This window comes from Rattus norvegicus, chromosome 4 (genome assembly GCF_036323735.1).
Source record: "Rattus norvegicus strain BN/NHsdMcwi chromosome 4, GRCr8, whole genome shotgun sequence".
Taxonomy (NCBI): domain Eukaryota; kingdom Metazoa; phylum Chordata; class Mammalia; order Rodentia; family Muridae; genus Rattus; species Rattus norvegicus.
The window spans coordinates 128,970,667-128,976,308 of NC_086022.1; the positions used below are offsets into that span (position 1 = coordinate 128,970,667).

Here is a 5,642-nt window from a genome sequence, read left to right on the forward strand (position 1 = left end):
TCCGGCTCGCCTTTCTGGAACTTAAAGCACACCGGGCTGACTTCCTCTGCTGGTCTTCATTCTCTACTTTCTATTGCGTTCTATCTTTCTGTGTCCTGGGAGTCCGGCATGGATGGATCACCTCAGCAGGCTTCTGCACCCTCCAGCTTCTGGGTGAACCCAGTGAGGTGATGGGACAGGAAGGGAAGGGGAACAGGAAGTAGATGGATATGGGTTTATTCTAGTGCGTGCTATAGATTAGGCACACTGTGAACATATTCCTTGGTCAAAGGGAGCTGCCCACTCCTCAACCTCTTGTGCTTCTTCCTGGCATCTCTTTGACCTGGGGATGAGGGTGGTTATCAGACACTCTATCTTATTCAGCCTCATTGGGCAATCTCTTTCGGGGAAACACCAAGCTAATTTTTTAAAAGTAAACCAGACATGCCCAGAGGCCTTTTTATCCACTACCTTTGTGATACAAACTGAGCATATCCGAAAGCATTCCTGTCTGCTATTTAAAATGTCCAAACATTTATACCATGCCCTTAAGCATACGTAACAAGTGTCTGCCATCTTTCCTTCTTGAAGTATAACCTTAGGGTGAGCATGCTCAGAAATGCAGTCCTCCATCAAGCATGCTCAGAAACTAGCCAGAAACTAACTAGCCAGTGCCTGAGATGCTTTCATATATATATTCCTCAGATCCTCATGGTTTCTTTTAGAAAAGCATTGCTTTAGAAAGAATTCCTTTCCTCTCCTTACCTGCTACAGGTAGCAAATTGTCCTCTGCTGTTAATTTCTTGGCTATGATTGTTTTCTGGCCCTGCTGTTTATTGCACTTGTCCTAGGAACTTTCCAAGGTACCTTTAGAGATAAGACAGGGGTCATGGGTAAAGCAGACATGTTCGTTATGGTGGCTGTTTACTGTGTGGGCTCTTGTAACCTGAGGAGATGAGTACTGTGCTTAGATACAGACCGGAGCAAATTCAGCTAAAAGTAAAACAGATTGGCTCTTACAGGAACTCCATCAAGCTAATGCCTTCACTTCTGGCTTTCTGAGGCAGCAGATTGACTGACTGTCCCTTGTGGGCCAGCTGTTTTGGCACTGCATCCAAGCACAGGCCTTGGACAGTGTCAGTATAATGACAAGGTTAAGTTTGCAGAAAAGGCACAGGGTTGGGCTCCAGAATTTGATCCAGCCACAGGGTGATCTGGGATGGTTCAGATCAGAGGAGGGCTGGATGCCAGGATAAAGGAAGGATGTTGTACCCTGGGGTTCATGCAGCTGCCTGATCTCACAGCAGAGTTCTGACTGCTCTGGGGATGGGGGAGCACCTGCAGGCTCAGTAACAGGAGCAAAAAGTTGATGTCACTCCAGGGAGGACAAAGCAGGAAGAAAAAATATCCTCATGAGCCCAGGAGAAGTCACTAGGGGCTACACAGGAGGTTCGGATCAGTTTTTGCTTCGTGGAGCTGAGAAGAAGGCATTAGAAATAGCTGGAGGTGGGGGACACACTATTGGTTGTAGATAGCTCTGATTTATAACCAAACTCTATTTTTCTGAAGAATAAAACTTGTGTGAAGTCAGGGGCTGTGTTTTAACTGCTCATTTGTAACTTTCAGGTCTCCATGGAGAAGAATGTGTCCAAAGAGGCTTATCTTCTATTGACAGTCAGTCCTAATGGAAATGGAAAGATACATCTACAAAATGATTCCTGAACTCAAGTCTCAGGAAACATTGTGCATGAGGAATTATAAGAACCAGAGAAACAGAGTTTTCTGTGAGATTGTGTCTCCTAGTAATGTCAGAAGCAACAACCATAAAATCTCATCACCCTGGCTACATAGATTGTCTGAAAAAGGATGACCACAACAGGCATGCCAAAGTGGTGGGGGAAATGCCCATGAAACCTCATCCATACACAGAGTACTACAGGTAACTAAGGGATGCTGAGAGTGAGAGAAATAGTCTTCCTAAGGAAGAGCACACCAATGAGTTACCCAATACCAAATGGTCGGCTCTGAAAACATACCTACAATAATAGTATATAGACTGAGCAGGTTGTATTTAGAAACTCTCTCTCTCTCTCTCTCTCTCTCTCTCTCTCTCTCTCTCTGTCTCTCTCTCTCTCTGTCTCTCTCTCTCTGTCTCTCTCTCTCTCTCTCACACACACACACACACACACACACAAAGATTTCAGGATCACTTTAAAAAAAACAAAGAAAATAAAAAAAAGGAAAGGAAAGAAAATGAAACCCATTTAATTGGGGGGCTCATGGTTCCAGAGAGCTGTAGTTTATGACATCGTGGCAGGAGTGTGGCAGAGGGTAGACAGGCATGTGCGTAGCTCAGCTGAGAGATTACGTCTGATCAATAACCACGTAGCAGAGAAAGCTAACTATGAACAGAATGACCTTTGAAACCTCAAAGTCCACCCCTAGTAACTCACCTTCTCTGACAAAGGCCACACCTCCCAATCCTTCCTAAACAGTTCCATTAAATGGGAACCAATCATTCAACTATTGTAAACCTATGAAGTTCATTCTCATTCAAACCACCACAGAGGCCTTTGCTTTATTCAATAAGGAACATTTCCTCTTTTTTTTTTTTTTTTTTTGGTTCTTTTTTTCAGAACTGGGGACAGAACCCAGGGCCTTACGCTTCCTAGGCAAGGGCTCTGCCACTGAGCCAAATCCCCAACCCCGGAACATTTCCTCTTTAATAGCAAGAAGTGTCAAGGTCAGGGGTTAACTTGAGGTTAACTCTGTCTTGCTATTCCTTATGTGTCAGCCTTGACATTAACAGGTGACTACCATAGTTCTAAGTACCACATCGACAGTGTCCAGTGAAGGACACATGCTCTTTCCTTCCCACTCTTTCTATTTTACTTTTTAAAGATAGTCTTGCCCAGGCTGGTTTCAGTGTTAAGCCCCTTTAACACTGTGTTAACCCTTGAGTACTGGGATTATAGTCTGTACTGCTGGTTTATTCTGTGCTCCATCTAGCTTACCTGATGACCCTAAGCAGGCTTTGTTCTGTGTTTTCAGTGTGCACGTACATGCGTGTGCATGAGACATGGGTGTTACATACTCATTCATAAGCAGATTATGTACAGCAATAATAAAAAGAGTTAGTAAATAAAAATTATGGACAGTCAACAAATTTGACTGGACTAATTTTGAAGGAATAACTGGTAGAAAGGACTGTGGGAGAGAAAACTAAATGACAGTCCTTATGAATGGGTGCCTGAGTAGAACACAGGAGACAAGAATGTGGACAGGGGGTTATTGGGAACAGAAAGGTACAGAAAGGGAGAGAAGGCAGAGCAATGGAGGAGAAGAAAAAGTGACTTCCCAGTCATTACTAGATTTGTATAAAAATCAGGAAAACCAAGGAAATCTTGCTTTGTATGGTGATTAAGATAAATACAAAACAAAGAAAATGTATATTATATAGGTTTAAAATGAAAATATTAGAAACATTTACAACAAATTTAACATATTTAGTACATTAAGAGCTCTTACACAATATTAGGGAAATAAAAGAAGCCCCACTTTAAAAAAAAGTTCAATAAGCATGACTATGTCATTTATAAGTGGGTATATGCGAGAAGGCTCTCATTTCTTCGAGAACTGACATTGGAAGGACATTGGTGTAGAGGACATTTGCTATCATGAGTTCCAGTGCGCCGTTGTAGAAACCACAGATTCGTGGCCTTCCGGCCAAGCACCCGTGGGTTCGTACTGTTTGGCGCATTTATTGTGGCCCTGAGAGTTGCTGCTGCCTGTAAGTTTGGCGTGGCTGAACCAAGGAAAAAGGCTTATGCAGATTTCTACGGGTATTATGACTCCATGAAAGATTTTGAAGAGATGGGGAAAGCTGGTGTCTTTCAGAGTGCGAAGTGATTTCAGAAGGTAAAGAATTCTTTGGATTGCGCTTCACAGAAGTTCATTGCTGATCTGTGCTCTCGAACTATGAAACATGAAAATGTGTGCTAAGGAGTAGTTTCTCTCAATAAACTATAATTATATGAACAAAAAATGGATACATGCAAAGGTAAAATGTATGTCTTCCCTTGAGTAATAAAGTTAAGTACAGACTAAAAAAAAAATGAACGGCAGCTTTGTAAAAAGCAAATTTCCACTGTGAAGCCCCAGGCAGTATTGCAAGGCCCTAGGTAAGGATGCCTGTCTGCAGCACAGCCTCCCAGGTCCCTTCAGTACCTCAGAACTCCTCACATATGGGTACAGAGTAATCAGAGACATTTGAACACTTCTCCAAATGCTAGACCCATTGTACCCTGGTTTGCTGCAGGGAAGTCCAGCCTCAGGACCCTCTCACTCAGTGCTAGGTTTTGAGCCCTGGCCTCCTACTTCCTCAACATCAAGTGGTCTTCCTTCCAATCTTATCGTCTAGGATAGGTCTTCATTCACATTTGAATGTTTGCTTATTCTTAAACTGAAGTGGGAGCAAACCAGTTGCAGGATGTGACCTGGTCCAGAGGACAATGAACATTCATTTTCCATGACTCAGCGTATGTCTCAGTTTAAGCCAAGGACTACTTATGTGCTGGAAATTGACCTTGGACACCGAATTATTCTGTGGACTTGTCATCTGAACCTCTTTCACTAGATTTTTAATGCATGTGTGTATACTACGCATAGGTGTGTATGTGGAGGTCAACAGACAACTTTGGATCTCACCCTTAGAAAGGTTCATTTATCCCCTTTGAGAAAGACTCTTTCATTGGCTTTGAAGCTCACCGATTAGGCTAGACTGGCTGGCCAGGGAGCTCCAGAGGTCTGTTGACAGCATTGGGATTGCAAGCATACACAACCACGTCTGGCACTTTCACATGGGTTCTGGCCTTAGGACTCTGAACCTCTGCTTGGAAGGCAACTGATACATCTCCTCAGCTGTCATTAACTATTTAGAACTTCTAAGTCAGGAATCAGGAGGATGCAGAACATGGGGCCAAACCCAGGTAGCTAGATGTTCATATAAATAAAGTTTTATTGAGGCACAGCAACTCTGTCTTGCTGACATATATCCTCTGGTTGCTTTTGAGCTCCAACATCAGATTTGAGTAGATCCATCGAGGTCTTATGGCCCCCAAAGCCTAAAATTACTATCTGCCCATGTCCACATATAGAAGTCTGCTGAGCTCTCTCTGAGAAGGAAGAACAGAAAAGAAACCCAAAATGTATGATCAAGGCATACGTCCAAACTTCTACAGAAATTCTAAGGGATAGCTGGAGAGATAGGGTAGGATTGATTGGCTTGAAAATGGCCATAGGAGATCAAACTGGATTATGCATGGCTTCTGCTCGGCCCCTGAAACTTGTAGGTGCCTCATGGGGGCCTGAGCCAGTGCCATGTCTCACTGGGAAGAAGAAATGTGTTTGCATTCTCAAATGTGAGATGCGGAGCCAGTCCTCCAAACAGGACTTAAATGTTCCCGCCAGCGATGGTTTTGCAATCTGACACATCCATCCATTAGGGCCGCTGCATGGAGCCTCTGGCCTGACCGTAAAACACTCAGCCACAGACCTCCTTGGGTTTCAAACAGGAGCCCAAGAAAGCCCACAAGAGAAACCTGTTTATATAATTTTGGTTTCCTTTAGTAACACACGGCGGATGTTAGATGAATTGTAATCAC

General features: G+C 43.4%; 1 pseudogene; it reads left to right on the forward strand.

Moving 5' to 3' along the window:
• Positions 1 to 1,093: 1,093 nt before the first annotated feature.
• On the forward strand, positions 1,094 to 4,075 carry Cox6c-ps3 (cytochrome c oxidase subunit 6C, pseudogene 3; annotated as a pseudogene).
• Positions 4,076 to 5,642: the final 1,567 nt, after the last annotated feature.